This window comes from Chiloscyllium plagiosum, unplaced genomic scaffold, assembly GCF_037043375.1.
Source record: "Chiloscyllium plagiosum isolate Xiang-an unplaced genomic scaffold, Cpla_swu_hap1 HiC_scaffold_17, whole genome shotgun sequence".
NCBI lineage: Eukaryota > Metazoa > Chordata > Chondrichthyes > Orectolobiformes > Hemiscylliidae > Chiloscyllium > Chiloscyllium plagiosum.
This window is the reverse complement of record NW_028270155.1, coordinates 27,419,190-27,444,778: the sequence shown is the minus strand read 5'-3', so window position 1 is coordinate 27,444,778 and position 25,589 is coordinate 27,419,190. Positions and strand designations below refer to the sequence as shown.

The 25,589-nt window shown below is 42.0% G+C and overlaps 2 long non-coding RNA genes across 2 annotated transcripts in view; one reads left to right on the top strand and one right to left on the bottom strand.

The window, feature by feature from the left end:
• LOC148147297 (uncharacterized) overlaps positions 1-25,589 on the top strand; it is a 70,886-nt gene that overhangs the window by 28,737 nt on the left and 16,560 nt on the right. The window lies entirely within an intron of this gene.
• The window catches only part of LOC148147296 (uncharacterized), a 338,020-nt gene continuing 332,817 nt past the window's right edge, over positions 20,387-25,589 (bottom strand). Inside the window, exon 3 of the long non-coding RNA XR_015759863.1 lies at positions 20,387-20,744. This is a non-coding gene — a long non-coding RNA (uncharacterized LOC148147296). The remainder of the gene's footprint in view (positions 20,745-25,589) is intronic.

The window sequence follows — 25,589 nt, the reverse complement described above, 5'->3', positions numbered from 1 at the left end:
GCTGGAGATCAATCAAGAGTGTAGTGCTGGAAAAGCACAGCAGGACAGGCAGCATCTGAGGAGCAGGAGAATCGACGTTTCGGGCATAAGACCTTCTTCAGGCAATTCCTGATGAAGGGCCTATGCCTAAAACATCGATTCTCCTGCTCCTCGGATCGTGCCTGACCTGCTGTACTTTTCCAGCACTGCACTCTCAACTTTGCTCTCTCTGACAGAGGTACTTGCCAGTAGATTCTGAGCAAGTTCAACTTAGAAATGTAAGTTGCTTGTCCCACTTTTTCGACAGTCCTCCAACCATGGAATTTGATATGCATCAGTCTTTGTAATGGCGTTGACTTTGCAATAATCCACTCATAACCGTTGGGTACCATCTGGCTTTGGCACCATGACTAAAGGTGAGCTCCAGTCACTGTAACTCACTTCAATTATGCCATCTTGGAGCATGTGCTCTACCTCCTTCTGAACCTGTGCCAACTTTGTAGGTTATGCCAATAAGGATGTTGCTTAATTGGAATAGCATCTCCGATATCTACATCGTGCATGATTAGGTTAGTACTTCCCAGTTCATTTCCACATATATCGCCATGTGATAGTAATAACTCTTTCAGGTCATTTCGATTATATTGTGGAAGGTAACTCAATAATTTATCCCAATTTTTTAATAACTTCTTCATTGTCCAATCTGATTTGAGGAATGTCCAATTCAGAATCCTCTGAACTTTGTTCTTCCTTCTTTGCTGTAATCATTAACACCTTCTTCTCTTGCTTTCCTTCCCTATCAAAATACCATTTCATCATATTCACATGACACACTCTGTGAGATTTCTTCCTGTCTGGAGTCCTTATCAAGTCATTCACCACACTCAATTTCCTCTCAGTTTGATAAGATCCACTAAACCTTACTTTTTGTCAATTTACATAATGATTTGGATGCGAGCACAAGAGGTACAGTTAGTAAGTTTGCAGATGACACAAAATTGGAGATGTAGTGGACACGAAGAAGATTACCTCAGATTACAACAGGATCTTGACCAGATGGGCCAATGGACTGAGAAGTGGTAGTGAAGTTAAATTCAGATAAATGCGAGGTGCTGCACTTTGGGAAAACAAATCTTAGCAGGACATTTTAACTTAATGGTAAGGTCCTAGAGAGTGTTGCTGAACAAAGAGATCATGGAGTGCAGGTTCATAGCTCTTTAAAAGTGGAATCACAGGTAGATTGGATAGTGAAGAAGGCATTTGGTATGCTTTCTTTTATTGGTCAGAGAATTGAGTACAGGAGTTGGGAGGTCATGTTGCGGCTGTACAGGACATTGGTGAGACCACTGTTGGCCTATTGCATGCAGTTCTGGTCTCCTTCCTATTGGAAAGGTGTTGTGAAACTTGAAAGGGTTCAGAAAGGATTTACAAGGATGTTGCCAGGGTTGGAGGATTTGAGCTAGAGGGAGAGGCTGAACAGGCTGGGGCTTTTTTCCCAGGAGTGTCGGAGGCTGAGGGGTGACCTTATAGAGGTTTACAAAATTATGAGGGGCATGGATAGTGTAAATAGACAAAGTCTTTTCCCTGTGGTTGAGGAGTCCAGAACTAGACGGCATAGGTCTAGGGAAAGATATAAAAGAGACCTAAGGGGCAACTTTTTCACACAGAGGGTGAAATGTGTATGGAATGAGCTGCCAGAGGAAGTGGTGGAGGCTGGTCCAATTGCAACATTTAAGAGGCATTTGGATGGGTATATGAATAGGAAGGGTTTGGAGGGATATGGGTTGGGTGCTGGCAGGTGGGATTTGATTGGGTTGAGATATCTGGTTGGCATGGACAGGTTGGATGGAAGGGTCTGTTTCCATGCTGTACATTCTATGATCCTATGACTCTAAAGGCTCACCTGTTACTGGAAGTAACACGAGTACCTTATCCCCAATTGCAAAATTGCGCATTTGTGATTTTTTATCCGGTTCCTGTTTCATTGTTTGCTGTGATACTTCTGAATGCCGTCCATCCAATTCTCCAGCTCTATTTAATTGTTCTCTAAAATTTGACACATAGTCCAAATGGGTGGTCTCTGAATTCTGACTTATTAATTTCTCCTTAATCAATTTTAATGGCCCTCTTACTTCATGCCCAAAAATTAATTCAAATGGACTGAATTTGATCAATTCATTCGGTGCATCTCTGATCACAAAAAGTACAAACAGAACTCCATTATCCCAATCACCTGGATAATCCTGACCATAAGCCCTCAACATGGTCTTTAGTGTTTGATGCCATCTCTCTAGCACTCCCTGCGATCCTGGATGCATAGGTTTGAACTGCTTTTCCCCCAAGTTATCCATAACCTCCTTGAATAGGTTGGATGTGAAGTTTGATCCCTGATCTGACTGACTCTCTATTGGTAGTCTGTATCTAGTAAAAAAATTAAATACTTATTCAACAACCGTTTTAGTTCTGATGTGTAATGGGATTGCCCCTGGAAATTTAGCCGACACATCCATTATTGTTAACAAATACTTATTCTCACTTTTTGTTTGAGGTAGGAGACCTACACCATCAATCAAGACTCTTGTGAAATGTTCCTCAAATGCTGGAATAGGTGTTAAAGGTGCAATTTATATTACTGCCTATGGTTTTCTGATTAGCTGACATGTATGACAAATTTGGTAAAATTCAACTACATCTTTGTGTAGTCCAGGCCAGTAAAAATGTCTTTGTATTTTAGCCCATGTTTTCCTCACCCCAAATGACCTCCAAGTGGTAGCTCATGCGCCATTCACTGCATCTCCTTTCTATACCTTACTGGCAAAACAATGTGATGAATCTCTGCCCATTTCTCATCTGCTTGGATGTGTAATGGTCTCAATTTCTTCATTAAGACATCATTTGTTAACTAATAACACACTGGGATGCATTCACTCTCCTCTGTAAATGCCCTTTGATATAACTGTTTTAAGTTCTCATCTTTCTGCTGTAACTCAATAAGCATAGCAGAGCTAAAGATACTTGCATGTTTACCGAATTGCTCCTGTTCTGTCCCACGTATCTGGTCAAAAATAGTCTCTGATACAGCTGTGTCAGCTTCCTTATCTATGACTTTTTCTCTCTTCTGCTTCAATTTGTGCCTCTGTGACTGGTGATCACACAATCTGGGAAAATTCCTGGATAAGCATCCTTCATTTCTTCAGTTGCCTGTGTTTCCACTGGCTTTTCAACTAGAGTAGGCAGCACACCTACCGGTGAATCAGCGATATTATTTGCAAGGACAAATTATATTCCTGGAGCTGAGAGTTTGTCCAGTACTCCTACCAGAAATTCTCCCCTCCTCTCTGGACTCTAGCCTCACTTTACATAATTGAGCACTTTTTGTCTCACCATGAATTCCTGTTATCAGTGCCATTTCTAGTAATAGTCCCTCTGGAGTACATATCTCCTCATCCTTCATCACTATCTACTGAGAGGATCCTGTGTTCCTTAATATTGTAACCTCTTTACCTGCTACTCCTGGCCTTTGTGAATAAACTTTACCCTTGCATGTATATTTTTTAAGCAGATCTGGCACTTCCTCCTTAATCAACCTCTGATCATCTTTTACACTCTGAGGCAGTTGTCTAACTTCCCTTGTGCTCTCTGTTACTAGTCCAACAAAACTCCCAGGCTTGTCTGGTTTTCCTACATCTGGCTTTCTCCTAGCCCACCAACATGGTGATTTTGTGTGACCCACTTTATTACATTGAAAATACCAGAGCATTTTAACTTTTTTTTCCCCCTCAAGAGTTTCATTTTTTACCCTGTGATAAGTTATCCTAATGATCTTCACTGAGATCTACCTTTCCCTTTCCACATGAGGATTTCTCTTTGCCCTACTTGCTATCCCTCATGGACTTAAATTGATTCTGGAAGCCAAACCATGTTTTATGGATCAGCTCATAATCATCAGCCACTTCTGCTGCTAACCTTGCTGTTTTAGCTCTCTGCTCTTCCACGAGTTTGCACTACTTCAGGCAGTGAATTTTTGAATTCCTCCAAAGTAATTACCTCTCTAAGGGCATCATAGGTTTGCTCAATTTTTAAAGCTCTTATCCATCTGTCAAATTTACTCTGTTTAATCCTTTCAAACTCAATGGAAGTTTGACCAGTGACCCTCCTTAGATTCCTGAAACATTGTCTATCGGCTTCTGGTACAAGCTCATATGCACTTAAAGTGGCTTTCTTCACCTCCTCATACTCCCTAGATATCTCCTCCAATAGTGATACGAATACCTCACCTGCCCTACCTACAAATTTTGTTTGGATCACAAACTCACATTGCCACTGGCTGCTGCATTTGTTTAGCTACCTTTTCAAATGAGATGAAAAAAGCTTCCACATTGATCTCATCAAATTTAGGCAATGCTTGAACATACTTAAACAGTTTCTCACTGGGCTTTGTGACACAATTTATAGATGTAACTTAAGAAATGATATGCAGATGTAATATTTGATTTGATATGATTCATTACTGTTATGTGTCTCACAGTACAGTGAAAAGTGCTGTATTTACAGGCAGTTTGCACTATAAAGTACATCAAGGTAACAGAATAGGGTGCAGGATACAATGTATGCAATTTATACAGTATTACATGCAAACCCATCAGTGAACACACAAACATATTCTTCAGGGATTAACCTGATCGCTAATCATAGAATCATAGATTCATACAGCACAGAAACAGACCCCTCGGTCCAATTCATCCATGTTGACCAGACATTCCAATTTGACTTAATCCCATTTGCCAGCATTTGGTTTATATCCCTCTGAATGCTTCCTATTTATATATCCATCCCAATGCCTTTTAAATATCATAAGTGTACCCACCTCCATGACTTCTTCTGGCAGCTCATTCTATACACTTACCACCCTTTGCACATAAATGTTACTCTTCAGGTCCTTTTTAAATTTTTCCCCTCTCACCGTAAACTCCACCCGAGAATAAAGCCCTTAGCTATTTACCTATCCATGGCCCTCAGTGTTTTATAAACCTCTATAAGGTGACCCCTCGGTCTCTGATGCTCCAGGGAAAAAGCCCCCAGCTTATTCAGCCCCTCCCTGTAGGTCAAATCCTCCAGTTCCTGCAATATCCTTGTAAATACCTTCTGCACCCCCTCATATTTAACAACATTCTTCCTTTAGAAGGGTGACCAGAATTGTCCGCAGTATTCCAAAAGTGGCCTCACCAATGTTCTGTACCACTGCAAGTATGACATTCTACTCCTATTCTCAATGCTATGACCAATAAAGGAAAGCATGCTTCACAATACATTCTTCACAATCCTGTCAAACCGTGTCTCCACTTTCAAGGAACGAATGCACCTGCACCCCTAGGTCTCTTTGTTTGGTAACACTCCCCTAGGTCCTACCATTAACTTTATAAGTCCTGCCCTGGCTTGCCTTTCCAAAATGCAACACCTCACATTTATCTAAATTAAAATCCATCTGCCAATCCTCAGCCCATTGGCCCATTTGATTAAGGCCCTGTCATGCTCTGAGATAGTCTTCTTCACTGTTCATTCCACCACCTATTTTAGTGTCATCTGCAAACTTACCAACCATGCCTCCTATATTCACAGCAAAATTATTTGAAATGACACAATTACTAATCCTTGTGGCAAATGACTGGTCACAGGCCTTCAGTCCAAAAAACACCCTCTGTCACCTACCTTCAAGCCAATTTTGTGTCCAATTGGTGAGCTCCTCGTGGATCCCATGTGATCTAACCTTACTAACCAGTCTACCATGTGGAACCTGGCCGAATGCTTTGATGAAGTCCATGTAGACAATGTCTGCTGCTCTACCTTCATCAATTTTCTTTTTCACCTCTTCAAAAAACTCAATCATGATTTCCCATGCACAAAGCTGTGCTGACTACCCCTAGTCAGTCCTTGCCTTTCCAAATGCTTGGAAATCTTGTCCCTCAGAATCCCCTCCAACATCTTACTCACCACTTAAGTAAGGCTCACTGGTTTATAGTTCTGTGGCTTTTCCTTACAGTCTTTCTTAAATAATGGCATCATGTTAGCCAACCTCCTGTCTTGTGGCTCCTCAACCATGGTTATTGATGATAAAAATATCTCCGCAAGGGGCCCAGCAATCTCTTCCCTAGCTTCCCATAAATTTTTGGGAAACACCTGATCAGGTCCCAGGGATTTATCTACCATTATGTGTTTTAAGATCTCCAGACCTTCCCTTTCTGTGAATAAACATTTTTCAAGACATCACTATTCATGTCTGCAAATTCCGTCGCTAACATGTCCTTCACCACAGTAAATACTGATGCAAAATATTCTTTCAGTATCTCACCCATCATCTCTGGTTCCACATATAGATGTTGATCTTTAAGGAACCCTTTTCTCTCCCTGGTTACTCTTTTGCCTTTAATGTATTTATAGGATCTCTTTGGATTCATCTTAACTTCATTTGCCAAAGGTATCTCATGTCCCCTTTCTGCCCTCCCTCTTAAGTATTCTCTTACTGCCATTATACTCTTCTATGGCTTCACTTGATTCCAGCTGTCTGTACCTGATATATGCCTCCGTGTTTTGACCAGAGCCTCAAATTCTCTAGTCATCCACATTCCCTACACCCACCAGCCTTGCCCTTCACACTAACAGGAACATGTAGTCTCTGAACTCTCATTGTCTCATTCTTCAAGGCCTCCTGTTTCTCAGTTGTCCCTTAACCTGTGAATAGTCTCTCCCAATCAACTTTTCAAAATTCCTGCTTAATACTGTGAAAGTTGGCCTTACTCCAATTTAGAACTTTAATTTTTTGATCAGTTTTATTCTTTTCCACAACTATTTTAAAACTAGTAGAATTATGATCCCCTGCCCCTAAGTTCTCCCCCACTAACACCTCATTCACTTGCCCTGTCTTATTTTGTAACTGAAAGTCAAGTATTGCTCCTTCTCTAGCAGGTACATCCACATATTGAGTAAGAACGTTTTCGTGTATACTCTTAACAAATTCCTTCCCATCCAACCCCTGAACACTATGACAGTCCCTGTCTATATTTGGAAAATTAAAATTCCCGGCCATTACAACTCTATTATCCTTCCATATATCTGCGAGCTCTTTCCATATTTGCTTCTCAATTTCCTGTTGATTATTGTGGGGTCTTTAACACAGTCCTGACAAGGCGATCATCCCTTTCTTATTTTTAAGTTCCATCCATATAATTTCACTGGACAATCTTCCAGGAATATCTCCCTAAGTACAACCATAATGTTGTCCCTAACCAAAAATGCCACTCTCCCTCTTCCCTTGCCTCCCTTTCTATCCCTCCAAAGCATCCTCAACCCAGAACACTGAGCTGCTAGTCCCTGTGCCATTTTCTGTAATACCTATGTTATCCCAGTCCCATGTTCCCAATCATACTTTAAATTCATCTGCCTTATGTGTCAGACCTCTTACTTTGAATGCTGTTTAATTTATCAGTCTTATCTTGTTCTCTGTCAAGCCTTGACTATTAGACTTGTTCTCCTTATTTATTGGACCAGCCTTAATTTCTTTTCTAACACTTTGGTTACTAGTTTAAAGTTTATTAGTTTAAAGCCTCCCGAGTAGCACTAGCAAATTTCCTCTTAAGGATATTGGTTCCCTTCCAATTCAAGTGGAACCTATCCTCTTAGACAAGTCATTTCTACCCCGAAGAGATCCCAATAGTCCAAAAATCATCTTCCCTGCCACGAACAATGTTATTATTTTTAGAAGTCGTATTACAGAACATTTTTAATCAATTTTGTGTTTCTTTGAGGACAGTTGCTGCTGAACGCCAAATAAACCAGTTCTGAAGAAGGGTCACTGGATCTGAAATGTTAACTTTCTTTTCACTCTCCAGATGCTGCCTGAGTGTTTCCAGCATTTTATGATTATGTTTCTATCATTTTGGCATTTACTAGAATTCCAAATCAGACAATGGGTGGATTGGAATCAGTGTTGAGTTCTATCTGCTCTGCCTCAATGCTGATCTCAAGAGCACCCTGAATGCACTTGTTTGACAATCTACATGTTCATTGCATCTCTCTAATTCCATTTAGCATCAATCTCTCGTTGTACTGTTGATGCAAACCTTCTTACAACTGGACAAAATCAACTTAACAGAATTTCACTTGAGTGCTAGACGGAAGAAGAGACTCCTGTTTCATTCCATCCAGATTCAGTTCAAGTGAAAGGATAGTGATCCAAAGTTGTGCGTTGCACTGGCACCTGTGCTAATATTATTGGTTCCCAGCAATGAACTTCCGCAATCTGGTGCTGACAAGGAGACAGCTCATTGGGTCATTAGATCATTACCAATGCTACCAGTTCATGTCTCACAATTTAGAAGTGGCAATAGTACTCAAACTATTTAACTACTTCTACACACAGTCGAATAGGCTTCATTGGAAGGATGTGGGGATTAACGTATTTTTCCACATGACCCATTCCCAGTCATAGCTTATGCTACTCAATTGGGTTTGGTGGTTCCCTACAAAGGGATAATAGGAGTGTTCCTCAGCTTCTCCTACACACCTCTTAGTTCAGCAACAGCTCTGCCTTTGACTTAACAGCTGTTCTTTTTTCTCACTCTTTGGTTGGAGCATGTTTTGGAGTATACTGCAGAGAAAGGTACATGGAGTCAGGTTTGCGAGTTGCAAAATTAAAACTAAATGCAAGTTTCTCATTTGGAGTCCATGCAATTTATCCCATATTAGAAATTTACATGAAACAAATTTTTTTAGATTAGATTACTTACAGTGTGGAAACAGGCCCTTCGGCCCAACAAGTCCACACTGCCCCGCCGAAGCGCAACCCACCCATACCCTTACATTTACCCCTTACCTAACACTCCAGGCAGTTTAGCATGGCCAATTCACCTGACCTGCACATCTTTGGACTGTGGGAGGAAACCGGAGCACCCGGAGGAAACCCACGCAGACACGGGGAGAACGTGCAAACTCCACACAATCAGTCACCTGAGGCGGGAATTGAACCCGGGTCTCTGGCACTGTGAGGCAGCAGTGCTAACCACTGTGCCACCGTGCCACCCACAAATCTTACCTTCACACTTGAAGAACAGATTTAACGTGATGATTAAAACCAAAATACATGATTTTTGAAAGCAAATGAACAATATTTAACAATATTTAAAATTAATCAGTCCATGTCAGAATAGTTGCAACGATTACCACTGTAACTAGGTCGTTGTATGGTGCATTATTCAAATATGCAAATGACATAGTATATGAGAGGCAAATTACATCCCCTGTGCCCTGTGATGATTCATACAACACAAGCTATAGATTTTGGCCAGGTCACTGGGGAAGATGCTAGAACAGGCATTTATCCACAGGGAGACATTTTAACATCCTAGGCTGCTCTCATACACCTCCTGGCAGCTGATTCAAGAATAGCATGTGGAAATCCCTGAGAACAGACTGATCTCCTAAACTGACACCTTCTCCTTGAGTTGGAGAAAGGAATATGTCTTCAAGATGTAGATTTAAAAAAAATTGAAGATTGTGGGAGAAATATGAACTTACTTTGTTCCCATAAAAGGGAAAGATAGGACAAGTCTCCCTGACCTCCTTTATTCATTTGTGCCTTAGGACAATTTCCCCAGTGACAATTTCCCAACAGATGTAAATCTGGATTTATAAATGAGTTTCAGTATTGCCACACATAGCACAGAAGAAATCTCCTGAAATGTCTTCTATACTTGGCTGTCATTTTGTTTTCGTTTCTCCAGCCATATTACAAATAGAATTACAGTCTTTACAATCCTTGTTTTTTCCATAATTTCAAAATATGGACTCAATGTGTATATTGTAAAGAAAGCAACTCTCCAATTACCACTCTTAGTCTAATCTTTGGCTCTCCAATAGTTTTCTTTTAAAATATATAACCCTCATCCTACCTCTGAAAAACTTTCTTTTTCAAATCCCTTTAATTAGATTTCATTCTTCCCACATCACTGAAACCACCTAGTTTTTTTTAACAATCAATTATATTCTCTCAGAATACAACCATGATTCATTACACTTCCTAATTACCTTGGACTTCTCTACTCCACTGGACAGAATTGACCTGACCATCCTCCCTGCAATCTACCTCTTTATGTATCCCATGGTCTTTCTCATGGTTGGTGGCAGGGTTCTCTTGTCAAAGTTCCACCGTGGTTTGTCCTTACATAGTTAATATATCCCGAGAGGTTGCTCTGATATCCAATCTTCTGTTTAACCATCATCATTTACAGACAGAGGCAAAGATTGATTAAGTAGGTGGGGGAAATTTACCAAATGGAGTATCGTGTATGGTTCAATAAATACTATGGATACTGGAAGTTTGAAATAAAAGGAGAAAATGCTGGAGAAACTCAGAAAGTCTTGCAACATTGTGGAGGGAGAAATACTTAATATCTTAAGTCCAAAGGCTCTTCGGAACTGTCCTGAAGTAGAATATTTGAACTCAAACAGGAACCAGCTCACCAGGGGGATGGGAACCTGAAGTATAGTTCCAGTGGACAGGACGATGACAGTAGAGAGGGCAAGGACAGGATTTGACAGTCACAGGAGTGTGCTGGCAGACAGCAAGCTGGTTTAAACTGTGTCTACTTCAATGCCAGGAGTATCTGGAATAAGGTAGGTGAGCTTGCAGCATGGATAGATAACTGGGATTTCGATGTTGTGGCCATTTTGGAGACATGAATAGAGCACGATCAGAAATGGATGTTGTTGGTTCCAGGGATTAGATCATTCATTAAGATCAAGAAAGGTGGTAAAAGGGGGGTGGTGTGGCCTTGTTAGTCAAGAACAGGATAACGGTGACTGAAAGAACTTTTGATGAGGACTCATCTACTGAGGTAGTATGGGCTGAGGTTAGAAACAGGAGAGGAGAGGTCACACAGCTGGGAGATTTTTATAGGCCTCTGCAGAGTTCCAGGGATATGGAAGAGAGGATTGGCAAAATGACTCTGGGCAGGAGTGAAATGAACAGGGTGGTCATTATGGGGGTCTTTAACTTCTCCAACATTGACTTGAAATGCTATAACTCTAGTATGTCTGATGGATCAGTTTTTGTCCAATGTGTGCAGGAGGGTTTCCTGACACAGTATATCGAAGGGCAAACAAGGGGGGAGGCCACACTTGATGTGGTGCTTGGTAATGAACCAGACCAGTTGTTTGATTTAGTGGTAGGTGAGCACTTTGGAGAAAGTGACCATAATTCGGTTACGTTTAGGTTAGCAATGGAAAGGGATAGGTACATGCTACAGAGCAAGAGTATTGATGGGGGAAGGGCAATTATAATGCAATTAAGCAAGACTTAGGATGCATAGAATGGGGTAGCAAAATGCAAAGGATGGGGGCAATCAAAATGTGGAGCTGGTTTAAGGAACAGATATTTTGTGTCCTTGATAGTTATGTCCCTGTCAGGCAGGGAGGAAGTGATAAGGTAAAGGAATCATGGGTTACTAGAGAAATTGCGTTTCTTGTTAAGCGGAAGAAAGAGGCTTATGTGATGATGAGACAATATGGTTCAGATGAGGTGATGGAGTTACAGATTAGCTGGAAGGATTTAAAGAGAGAGTTTAAGAAGAACAAAGAAAGGACATGAGCAGTCTTTAGCAGGTAGAATAAAGGAGAACCCTAAAGTTTTCTACAATTATGTGAGGAATAAAAGGATGACTACGGTAGGAATAGGGTCAGTCAAAGACCGAAGTGGGAAGTTGTGTGTGGACTCTGTGGAGATCATAGAGATGCTAAACGAATATTTCTCATTGTTTTTCACTCAGGAAAAGGAGAATATTGTAGAGGAAAAGAATGAGGTACAAGATATTAGACTAGAAAGAATTGAGGTTAGTAAAGAAGACGTGTTATCAATTCTAGAAAGAGTGAAAGTTGACAAGTCCCCTGGTCCAGAAGCCAGGGAGGTGGTGTTGGAACCTTTGGCTTTGATTTTTGAGTTGTCACTGTCTACAGGTTTAGTACGAGAGGACTGAAGGATTGCAAATGTGCCCTTGTTCAAGAAGGGTAGAAGAGATGACCAGATAATTATAGAACAGTGAGCCAAATGTCTGTTGTAGGAAAAAATTTGAAAAGAATTATGAAAGATAGTATGTACAATCATCTAGCAAGCAACAATTTGATCGCAGATAGTCAACATGGATTCGTCAAGGGCATGTCATGTCTCACAAACCTCATTGAATTTTTTGAGAAGGTGACCAAGCATATGGATGAGGGAAGGGCAGTTGACATGGTGTACATGGACTTCATTAAAACCTTTGATAAGGTTCCACATGGTAGGCTGATGGAGAAAATTAAGGGCTACAGGGAGAATGCGGGTAAGTGGAGTTGAAATGCCCATCAGCCATGATTGAATGGCGGAGTGGACTCGAAGGGCCGAATGGCCTTCCGCTTCTATGTCTTATGATCTTATGGTCTTAAAATGCAGAGGCATGGGATTGAAGGTGATTTAGCAGTTCGGATTAGAAACTGGCTTTCTGTAAGAAGGCAGCGAGTGGTGGTTGATGGAAAATATTCAGCCTGGAATCCGATTACTGGTGGTGTGCTCCAAGGGGACCACTGCTGTATGTCGTTTTTATGAATGATAAAGACGCAGGCGTAGGTAGATGGAGTAGTGAGTTTGCAAATGATACTAAATTCAGTGGAGTGGTGGACAGTGTGGAAGAATGTTGCAGGTTGCAGGGGGACTTGGATAAACTGCAGAATTAGGCTGAGAGGTAGCAAATGGAGTTCAATGTAGATCAATGTGAGGTGATTTACTTTGGGAAGAATAACAGGAGGGCAGAATACTATGTCAATGGAAAGATTCTTGGTAGTGTGGATGTGCAGAGGGATCTTGGAGTCCATGTACGTAGATCCCTGAAAGTTGCCACCCAGGTTGATAATACTGTTAAGAAGGTATACGGTGTATTAGGTTTTATTGGTAGAGGGATTGAGTTCCGGAGTCGTAATGTCATGTACAACTATACAAAATGGTAGTGCAGTTGCACTTGGAATATTGTGTACAGTTCTGATCGCCCCATGACAGGAAGGATGTGGAAGCATTGGAAAAGGTACAGAGGAAATTTACCAGGATGTTGCCTGGTCCAGGGGGAAGGTCTTATGAAGAAAGGCTGAGAGACTTGGGTCTGTTTTCATTGGAAAGAAAAAGGCTAAGAGGGGAATTGATAGAGGCATATAAGATGATCAGAGGATTAGATAGGATAGACAGTGAAAGCCTTTTTCCTAGGATAGTGATGTCAGCTTGTATGAGAGGGCTTAACTACAAATTGAGGGGCGATAGATTTAAGACAGATGTCAGAGGCAGGTTCTTTACTCAGAGAGTGGTAAGGGCGTGGAATGCCCTGCCTGTCAATGTAGTTAACTCAGCCACATTAGGGCCATTTAAACAGTCCTTGGATAAACACATGGGTGATGATGGGATAGTGTAGTGGTATGGGCTTAGATTAGTTCACAGGTCAGTGCAACATCGAGGGTCAAAGGACCTGTTCTGTGCTGTATTATTCTATGTTCTATGCTCTATGTTCTATGTGCTATGTTCCTTCCTCCACAAATGGTACCAGATTAGTTGAGGTATTGCAACATTTTCTGTTTACAACGTGAGCTTGCCCATTTTGATGGGCAGAATAATGTATTGGTATGCCAGCTCTTTATACTGTGTGAGCTGCTACTCATGGCAAAGGGTTCTGGCAGCATCTATTTCAGTGTAAGAAAATACTGGCCTGGCTTGGTCGAGTGTCATCATTAAAACCCACAGACAGATGCTAACCTCACACCTTTACTACATTGTCTGAGCGGAGTTATCATTTTTTTTTACAAAACCTTAACACCTTGAGAAGATGACTGAAATGAAGTTCTGGGATTTACGTATAAATATCCGCAATCTGCAAGCCAATCTAGAAGATGAAAGAATTAACAGCAATCTAGGTTTGTTCAATAAATCATTTCTGTTGCAAGACACATCTTTTGCTATAAAATCCGTGTATAATGGTCTTGCTCCATAGCTACCTGATGAAGGAGCAGTGCTCCGAAAGCTAGTGCTTCCAAATAAACTTGTTGGACTATAACCTGGTGTTGTGTGATTTTTAGCTTTTAATTAAGCAGTTGATTTCAAGGCTCTGGGCTCTGCAGTTGGCTGACAGGACTGTGTCCTGTTTCCTTCTCAAGACTGACTTCATTGTCTGGCCTGTCTTTGAGTACTCAGAGCAAGAGAGAACCTTTTTGTTAACTGTAATGCAGGGGTGTCTGCTGGCTGCCTTCAAGCTGTGATCTTCATAGCATGGTAGTCCATACCAACACATTAGCTCACTAACAAACTGTTTTCTGTTTAGTTTCCACCATGAGCCACAGAAACCCTATAAGATCATCTCATTTTGCTGCCCTTCAACTGATTGTGAGTTAACTTAATATAGTTTAACCCTTTCCCTTATTTGAGGAAGACTGAGATCAAGGCAGGTTTTCCATGAAGAATGAGAATTCTTGATTGTGAAGTATATTTCGGTTACCTATCTAGTATCCCTTATATTGGAGAGTTGCTTGCAGCATACTTTAATCTTAAGTACTATGTCTCCTGGGCTAATGTTGTTGGCTAAACAAAGTTAAAAATCACACAACACCAGGTTATAGTCCAACAGGTTTATTTGGAAGCACTAGCTTTCAGAGTGCTGCTCCTTCATCGGGTGATTATGGAGAATAACATTGTAAGACCCAGAATTTATAGCAAAAGTTTACAATGTGATGTAACTGAAATAATATATTGAAAAAGACCCAGATTGTTTGTTAAGTCTCTCATCTTTTAGAATGACCATATTGGCTTCTCAACCATTCACATTTAATAGAAGGGCACTGTCTGTGACAGTAATGTTTCATTTCTCCACAAAGTTAAAAAGGATTTATATATTTTGCTGCCTGTCCTGGTTTGCTGTACTCATTTCTCACATCTGACATTTGTGGTTTTGTACTTTAATTGATGTTAATCAAGGAGAATACTTTGTTCTGGATGTTAGTAACAAGTTTCTTTAGTGTTAGAACATAGAACATAGAACATAGAAGAATACAGCGCAGTACAGGCCCTTTGGCCCTCGATGTTGCGCCGATCCAAGCCCACCTAAGCTATACTAACCCACTATCCTCCATATACCTATCCAATGCCCGCTTAAATGCCCATAAAGAGGGAGAGTCCACCACTGCTACTGGCAGGGCATTCCATGAACTTACGACTCGCTGAGTGAAGAACCTACCCCTAACTTCAGTCCTATATCTACCCCCCCTTAATTTAAAGCTATGCCCCCTTGTAATACCCGACTCCATACGCGGGAAAAGGTTCACACTGTCAACCCTATCTAACCCCCTAATCATCTTGTACACCTCAATCAAGTCACCCCTAAACCTTCTTTTCTCTAATGAAAACAGCCCCAAGTGTCTCAGTCTTTCCTCATACGATCTTCCTTCCATACCAGGCAACATCCTGGTAAACCTCCTCTGCACCCGTTCCAGTGCCTCCACATCCTTCCTATAGTATGGCGACCAAAACTGCACACAATATTCCAGATGCGGCCGCACCAGAGTCTTATACAACTGCATCATGACCTCGACTCCGGAACTCAATTCCTCTACCAATAAAAGCCAGTACGCCATATGCCTTCCTCACCGCACTATTTACCTGGGTGGCAACTTTCAGAGATCTGTGTACATGGACACCAAGATCCCTCTGCTCATCCACACTACCAAGTATCCGACCATTAGCCCAGTACCCCATCTTTTTGTTATTCTTCCCAAAGTGAATCACCTCACACTTAGCTACATTGAATTCCATTTGCCACCTTTCTGCCCAGCTCTGCAGCTTCTCTATATCCTGCTGTAACCTGCCACATCCTTCCTCACTGTCAACAACTCCTCCGACTTTCGTATCATCCGCAAACTTGCTCACCCAACCTTCTAACCCCTCTTCCAGGTCATTTATAAAAATGACAAACAGCAATGGTCCCAAAACAGATCCTTGCGGAACACTGCTAGTGACGGCACTCCATGAAGAAACTTTGCCATCAACTACTACCCTCTGTCTTCTTCCATCCAGCCAAATCCTAATCCAAACCTCCAACTCACCCTCAATGCCATATCTCCGTATTTTCTGCAGTAGCCTACCATGGGGAACCTTATCAAACGCCTTACTAAAATCCATATATACCACATCTACCGCTTTCCCCTCATCAACCTCCTTCGTCACCTTTTCAAAGAATTCAATAAGGTTTGTGAGGCACGACCTGCCCTTCACAAAACCATGCTGACTATCCTTGATCACATTATTCCTATCCAGATGTGCATAAATCCTATTCCTTACAATTCTCTCTAAGACTTTGCCCACAACAGAAGTGAGACTCACCGGCCTATAGTTACTAGGGTTATCCCTACTCCCCTTTTTGAACAAGGGAACCACATTTGCTATCCTCCAGTCTTCTGGCACTACTCCAGTAGACAAAGAGGACATAAAAATCAAGGCCAATGGCTCTGCAATCTCCTCCCTTGCTTCCCAGAGAATCCTAGGATAAATGCCATCAGGCCCAGGGGATTTATCTATTTTCACCTTTTCCAGGATTTCCAACACCGCTTCTCTACATACCTCAAAGCCATCCATTCTACTTATTTGTGACTCAGTATTCACATCGACGACAATGCCCTGTTCCTGAGTAAATACTGAAGAAAAGTATTCATTCAGAGCTTCACTCATCCAGAGAAGTGGACAATCTTGGGGAAGTCATGGGGGAATTACTCAGTGCAGAATTCTCAGCCTCTGATCTGCTGTTTTAGCCACCAGATTGATATGTGTGATTCAGTTCAATTTCTGGTCAATGGCAAACCCCGGGATTTTGATAGTAGAGGATTCAGTGATGGTAATGCTATTGAATGTCTAGAATCAATGTTCTCTTTTGTTGGAAATGATCATTGTCCAGCACTGGAATGGCGCAAATGTTACCTGTTACTTATGAGAGCAAACCTGGATTAGATTACTTCCAGTGTGGAAGCAGGCCCTTCGGCCCAACAAGTCCACACCGACCCTCTGAAGAACAACCTATCCAGATCCATTCCCCTACATTTACCCTCTCACCTAACACTACGGGCAATTTATCATGGCCAATTCATCTAACCTGCACATCTTTGGACTGTGGGAGGAAACTGGAGCACCCGGAGGAAACCCACGCAGACACGGGGAGAATGTGCAAATTCTTCACACACAGTTGCCTGAGGTGGGAATTGAACCCAGGTCTCTGGCACTGTGAGGTAGCAGTACTAATCACTTTAGCCACCGTGTCGTCCATTGTCCAGGTCCTGCTACATATGGACACAGGCTACTTTAGTATATGAGGAGTTGCAAATAGTGATAAACATTGCACAATCATCAAAGAACATCTCCACTTCTAATAGAGGGAAGATTATTGATGAAGCAAATGAAGATGGTTGGGCCCAAGACACTGCCCTGAGGAATTTTTGTAGAGGTATCTTTGGAATGAAATGATTAACCTCCTGCTTCTTTTCCAACAGGAGTCTTTTTTTTTGGTTTCCCATGGTTCCTTTTGACATTTTCTTGACAGCCACTTTTTGATTTTTGGTATTTCTTCATTCTCACTAAATCATTTATTAGATGATACTGTTCATATCGTAACCATGTTTTCTGTATTTGTTTTGACATATTAGGTACTTGGATTAAAAAAAACAGAATTAAAAGAATTCATCAGTATGCTCAAAAAGAATCAATTCACCATTAAACTTAATAGCACAAATTACAAGGAAAGCATTAAATTCCTCGATACCACATGATTAAAATTGGCATAACACAACAGGCAACAGCAAGGAACAAAAGCATTTTTCAAAGTAACTGACACATACTTCTGCATACAAAAAAAATCATCCTAAGCATACTGTCTGAGGTTATAGATAAGGTCTTACCATCTCAAGCATGCAAAAACTTGAACATTTTAACCGGATAGTTATACCTTGTTCGCTGAATCTCAGAGTGCAGTCTCAGATTTAAATTTAAGCATGAACATAATGCCCTTGCAGTAGGATCAACTACATCCTTTCCAAATATAGTGGCATCTGAACATATATAAACCCTATATTGATTTGCAAGGAATTCATTACTTGACCATTCCCCACTCTTGATATCTTTTTTTCCCTCCAAAATCCACTTGCAGCCTCCACCTCCCATCCACAATACTCTTCCAGGCTCCATCTCCCCTCACAATACTCTTCCAGGCACCATCTCCACACACGTTACTCTTCCAGGCTCCATCTCCCTCCACAATACTCTTCCGGGCTCCATCTCCCCACACATTACTCTTCCAGCCTCCATCTCCCCACATATTGCTCTTCCAGCCTCCGCCTCGTCCCACATTATTCTTCCAGCCTCCGTCCCCCCTCACAATACTCTTCCAGCCTCCACCTCTCCCCATACAATACTCTTTCAGCCTCCATCTCCCCACACAATACTCTTGCAGCCTCCACTCACCCCACAATACTCTCCCAGCCTCTACCTTGCCCTACAATATTCTTCCAGCCTCCGCTCACCCCACAATACTCAGAAACACCTGGATCTGTCAAATGCTTCCTGAATCCTGTCTCAATAAAACATAGCTGCTGATCCAATCTTATCAAAAGACATCCATTGAATCCCTACAGTGCAGAAAGAGGCCATTCAGCCCACTGAGTCCACACCAAACGACTAAAGAGCATCCCACCCTATCCCTATAACCCTACATTTAACATGGCTAGTCCATGTAACCTACATGTCCCTGGGCACTATGGACAATTTTGCATGGCCAATCCATCTGAACTCCACATCTTTGAACTGTGAGAGGAAATCAGAATGCTCCATGGAAACCCATGCAGACACGAGGTGAAACAGTCACCCAAGTCTGGAATTGAACCCATGTCTGTGGTGCTATGAGGCAGCAGTACTAACCACTGAGCGATGGTATTGATGACTACATCACAACTACCACTTACTTTCCATTTATGGGGGTGACATTTCACTGGTTGTCCCAGGGCAATGGGGATTCCAGGAACAATGCGCCTCCTGCCTCGATGTATTTTCATCATTGGTTTGTAGGGAGTTACTAACTGTCCTATAGCAGTTCATCTCTTAACCAGCTCAGAAATACTTTTCCCATTCACCGCCTTCTTGCTTCTTGTTGAGGATTATCATGATGGCTCTACTGTAGAGTTCTTAAATCATCAGGTTTTCTTGTGTGCTGACTGAACTGTGTGAGCAGGCAGGCAGCTTAATACTGAGACTGAAGATCTGCTGCTCATCATCTGTAGTATAAGAAATCAAACTCAGTTCCCAAATTTGCCTACCATGTCCAAGGACACCAAGCTTCTATGGCATATGAGGCACTGCTCATGAAAGTTGCTGCGACCAACCTCTTTATGGGTATAAAATTACACAGCATGCTTGGTCTGGTGGCTGAGGAAAACCCCTTCTTTATCTAGACTCAGCACAGAAAAGTGAATTGGTGGCAGTAAACTACCACAACTACAAGTTGCAATGGTTAGTATTCATATCACAATGCAACTTCATACAATATGGCAACCAGTGTTTGGGAAGAGAGAGAATCCATTCCACCCTGAAGAAAGGTTCTTTTTCAGACAAAGGGACTCTTATTACCTTTCGGAAGTCAAAGTCATGGTACAGTTGAAACATGAAAAATGGCAGCAGCAGCATGGGAGCAGCAGAGAGTACAAGCAGCAACATCAGTAAGAGGCAAAGGGAGAATAGTGTGGGCTACAAAGAGAGTCAAAGCTAGTCAGAAACTCCATTTCAAATGATTAAAGATTTCAGGAATAAAGTTTAATATCCCAGATGGTAAATGGGAGGAAACTTTGCAAAAATGATACAAAGACGCGACAGAGAAGAAACAGGAATAAAAAGGGAGTTCTCACCTCTCAAAACATACATCAACACCATTTTGAGTAGACTCCATCAGGTATTGCTGCGACTGATAGAGGAAAGACTAGAAGGATAATTTGTACTGGGCTGGTGGTATTGGGAAGGCCACAGACTTTATTAACAACAAGAAAAGGGTAAGCTTAAAAGATTTGCAAGAATCATGCAGAAGGAGCAAGCTAAAAGAATTTTAAGACTTCTAGAAGATTTAGACACTCAGGATTTAAACATCAATTTTTTTCATGAAGATTTATTATTGCTATAACCAAAGAAGTTTATTTTAAGGCATGTGTGAAAGAACAGGCTTTGTGTTTAGACTTTGAAAGGTGGGAAGTATGCATTTTACTTGTGCAGAAGTCGGACAACCTTTAGCATGGCTGCAGAAGATAGGAAACTCTTGCAAAAATGTAAGCCATCATTTTTATTTTGAAAAAAGACAGGAAACCTCCCAACAAGCAGTACAGAGATAAAGTATTGCCATTTATTACAATTTGAAACTTGCAAGAAGTAGCTTGCAAGTTCTCTCCACCCTGGAGGCTCCCTGCCTTCAGTCCTGATGAAGGGCTTTTGCCCGAAACATTGATTTTCCTGCTCCTCGGATGTTGCCTGACCTGCTGTGCTTTTCCAGCAAGACTCCAAATTTAGACTCTGATTTCCAGCATCTGCAGTCCTCACTGTTGCCTAGAAGTAGCTTCATGCAGCTCAATGGTGAACAAATTTTAATCCTTACTGGAAGAATTCCATTCAGTATTGCTGAATAAGTTTATCCAAACTAGAGTCGGGGAAAGGAAAGACAGCGTTATTGAGTTACAGAAGTATTCAAATTTTAAGACAACAGAATTTAAACAGTTCTGATTAATGCAAGGTAAGAAGCACAAAAACAATAGATTACAACAGGAATGAGATGCTACAGATTTAAATCAACTTAAAGAGTAAATAAAAACATCGAGTAAAACAAATACTTCTAAACATAATTCCAAAAAAAGATTCACTGTAAGATATGGATCAAAAAGAAAACAGAATTGGACTTCTTTGATAAAATATTTCTAACCATACAGTAATGCTTCAAAATTAAACAACAAATCTGAATATGAACAAGTTAATATCTTATTTCAATCAGTGAGTCGTCCAGTAGATAACATTATAAAGTGTCAAAATATCAAAGAAGGCACAGATAGTTTTTATAAAGTTTTAAAAGGCTCTCAACCCGAGAACAAATAAAATTATTGAATGAACAAGATTCAATAGAAAATTTCAGTTATCAGGGGAATTCATTGACAATTTAATTAATGACATCTATGGTTTAGTGGAAAACTATGGCTAATCAGCTTTGAAATCAGAATTCGTAAAGCACAGAATTGTTGTTGGATTTATTGATTAATCTTTTTCTTATATTCTGAGGAGGATTTACTTTAGGAGACAGCTATTAAAATTATATTGAAAGCAAAAATCAAATCCTCAGACAGATCTTGAGAGGAGTAGAAAACTCTACCTCAGGAGAACAACAGAACCCATTCATTTTCTAAGGTATTGATACTCTAAAGAGGCACATGAATAGCCAACACAAAGAGTAAGGGAAATAGGAGAAACTACAACTCAGTGTCAGTGCTAAGGAACAACAAAGCCTCGCAGGGACAGGTATATACATGTCAGAAGATTGTTACATCTGTAATACTGTAGGTCGCTTCCAGAAGATGTATAGAACATAGAACAGTACAGCACAGAACAGGCCCTTCAGCCCACGATGTTGTGCTGACCACTGATTCTCATATATGCACCCTCAAATTTCTGTGACCCTATGCATGTCCAGGAGTTTCTTAAATGTCCCCAATGACCCTGCCTCCACAACTGCTGCTGGCAACGCATTCCATGCTCTCACAACTCTCTGTGTAAAGAACCCGCCTCTGACATCCCCTCTATACTTTTCTCCAACTAGCTTAAAACTATGACCCCTCGTGTTAGTCATTTCTGCTGTGGGAAATAGTCTCTGGCTATCGACTCTATCTATGCCCCTCATTATCTTGTATACCTCAATTAGGTCCCCTCTTCTCCTCCTTTTCTCCAATGAAAAAAATCCGAGCTCAGTAAACCTCTCCTCATAAGATAAGCCCTCCAGTCCAGGCAGCATCCTGGTAAACCTCCTCTGAACCCTCTCCAAAGCATCCACATCTTTCCTATAATAGGGCGACCAGAACTGGACGCAGTATTCCAAGTGCGGTCTAACCAAAGTTTTATAGAGCTGCAACAAGATCTCATGACTCTTAAACTCAATACCCCTGTTAATGAAAGCCAAAACACCATATTCTTTCTTAACAACCCTGTCCACTTGGGTGGCCATTTTAAGGGATCTATGTACCTGCACCCCAGGATCTCTCTGTTCCTCCACACTGCCAAGAATCCTATCCTTAATCCTGTACTCAGCTTTCAAATTCGACCTTCCAAAATGCATCACCTCGCATTTATCCAGGTTGAACTCCATCTGCCACCTCTCAGCCCATCTCTGCATCCTGTCAATGTTCCACTGCAGCCTACAACAGTCCTCTATACTGTCAATGACACCTCCAACCTTTGTGTCATCTGCAAACTTGCTGACCCATCCTTCGATCCCCTCATCCAAGTCATTAATAAAAATTACAAACAATAGAGGCCCAAGGACAGAGCCCTGTGGAACACCACTCACCACAGACTTCCAGGCAGAATATTTTCCTTCTACTACCACTTGCTGTCTTCTGTTGGCCAGCCAATTCTGTATCCAGACAGCTATGTTCCCCTGAATCCCATTCCTCCTGACCTTCTGAATGAGCCTACCATGGGGAACCTTATCAAATGCCTTGCTGAAGTCCATATACACCACATCCACAGCTCAACCCTCATCAACTTTTCTAGTCACATCCTCAAAGAACTCAATAAGGTTTGTGAGGCATGACCTGCCCCTCACAAAGCCATGTTGACTGCATTTAATCAAGCCATGCTCTTCCAGATGGTCATAAATCCTATCCCTCAGAATTCTTTCTAACACCTTGCAGATGACAGACATGAGACTTACTGGTCTGTAATTGCCGGGGATTTCGCTATTTCCTTTCTTGAAGAGACGAATTACATTTGCCTTTCTCCAGTCCTCAGGTACGACACCAGTGGAGAGTGAGGATGAAAAGATCTTCGCAAGTGGCGAAGCAATTGTATTTCTCGTTTCCCAAAGCAGCCGAGGACAAATCTGATCCGGGCCTGGCGACTTGTCAATTTTAATGTTTGACAAAATTTTCAGCACGTCAGCTGCCTCTATCTGTATTCATTCCAGCATGCACACCTGCTCTTCAAAGATTTCATTCACTACAAAGTTTGTTTCTTTCGTAAAGACAGAAGCAAAAAACTCATTTAGGGCTTCCCCTACCTCCTCAGACTCCACACATAAATTCCCTATGCTATCCCTGATTGGGTAAAAACAATGACTGCAGATGCTGGAAACCAGATTCTGCATCAGTGGTGCTGGAAGAGAACAGCAATTCAGGCAGCATCCGAGGAGCTTCGAAATCGACGTTTCGGGCAAAAGCCTTCATCAGGAATAAAGGCAGACAGCCTGAAGTGTGGAGAGATAAGCTAGAGGAGGGTGGGGGTGGGGATAGAGTAGCATAGAGTACAATAGGTCAGTGGGGGCAGAGATGAAGGTGAGGGAGGAGAGGGTGGAGTGGATAGGTGGAAAAGGAGCTGGGCAGGTCGGACAAGTCCGGACAAGTCAAGGGGGCAGTTTTGCTGGAGGTTAGAAACTAGGATGAGGTGGGGGAAGGGGAAATGAGGAAGCTGTTGAAATCCACATTGATGCCCTGGGGTTGAAGTGTTCCGAGGCGGAAGATGAGGCATTCTTCTTCCATGCGTCTGGCCCTTACTCTTTCTTTCTGGATCAGTGGTGCTGGAAGAGCACAGCAATTCAGGCAGCATCCGACGAGCAGCAAAATCGACGTTTCGGGCAAAAGCCCTTCATCAGGAATTCTCTTATTCCTCATATAAGTGTAAAATGCCTTTGTGTTCTCCCTAATCCGTTCTGCCAAGCCTTTCTCGTGCCCCCTCCTGGCTCTCCTCAGACCATTTTTAAGCTCCTTCCTCACCTGCCTGTAATCCTGTAGAGCTGAGCTTGACCCTAGTTTCCTCCACCTTATGTAGGCTACCTTTTTCCTTTTGACGAGAAGCTCCACCACTCTCGTCATCCAAGGTTCCTTTATCTTACCACTTCTTGCCTGTCTCAGAGGGACATATTTATTCATCACTTGCAACAACTGTTCCTTAAACATGTCTATAGTGCCTTTACCATGGAACAATTGCTCCCAATCCATGCTTCCTAACTCATGTCTAATCGCATCATAGTTTCCTCTTCCCCAATTAAATATCCTCCCATTTTGCCTAACCCTCTCCTTTTCCATAGCTATGTAGAATGTGAGGCAGTTGTGGTCACTATCACCAAAATGCTCTCCCATCACAAGATCTAATACCTGCCCCGGTTCGTTTCCGAGCACTAAGTCTAGAATGGCCTCTCCCTTCGTCGGCCTGTCAATGTACTGAGTTAGGAAACCTTCCTGAAGACACCTTACAAAAACAGCTCCATTCAAATCTTCTGCTCGAAGGAGGTTCCAATCAATATTGGGAAAGTTAAAATCACCCATTACAACAACCCTACTACGTCCACACTTTTCCAAAATCTGCCGACCTATGCTTTCTTCCATCTCCCTGCTGCTATTGGGGGGCCTGTAGTAAACCCCTAAAGAGGTGACTGCTCCCTTGCTGTTCCTAATTTCCACCCATACTGACTCGGTAGGCAGATCTTCCTCGACAATGGAAGCTTCTGTAGCTGTGATACCCTCTCTGATTAGTAGTGCTACACCCCCTCCTCTTTTTCCCCCCTCCCTATTCTTTTTAAATGTTCTAAACCCTGGAACATCCAGCAACCATTCCTGCCCCTGAGAAACCCATGTCTCTGTTATGGCCACAACATCATAGCACCAGGTACTGATCCATGCTCTAAGTTTGTCACATTTATTCCTGATACTCCTTGTGTTAAAGCAAACACACTTTAACTGATACCTTGGTTCCTTGCCAGGAAAATCCTTCTCACTAGCTGGTCTACCTCTTGCTATTGCCTCATCTGCATCAACTCTCACCTCCGGTATACAGCTCAGGTTCCCACCCCCCTGCCATACTAGTTTAAACCCTCTCGAACTACTCGAGCAAACTTTCCACCCAGGACATTGGTCCCCTTCCAGTTCAGATGCAACCCGTCATTCTTGTACAGGTCCCACCTTCCTCAGAAGGCATCCCAATTATCTACATATCTGAATCCCTCCCTCCTACACGTATTAAGCTGCGCCCGCTCCCTGTTCCTCGCCTCGCTATCTTGTGGCACCGGTAGTAAACTAGAGAACACTACTCTGTTCGTCCTGCTTTGCAGCTTCCATCCTAACTCCCTGAAATCACTTTTTATATCTTCGATCCTTTTCCTGGCTATATCATTAGTGGCACTATGTAACAAGATTTCTGGCTGTTCGCTCTCCCCTTTCAGAACCTTATACACCCGATCGGAGATGTCCCGGACCCTGGCAACATACCTTCTGGGAATCCCGATCCTGAC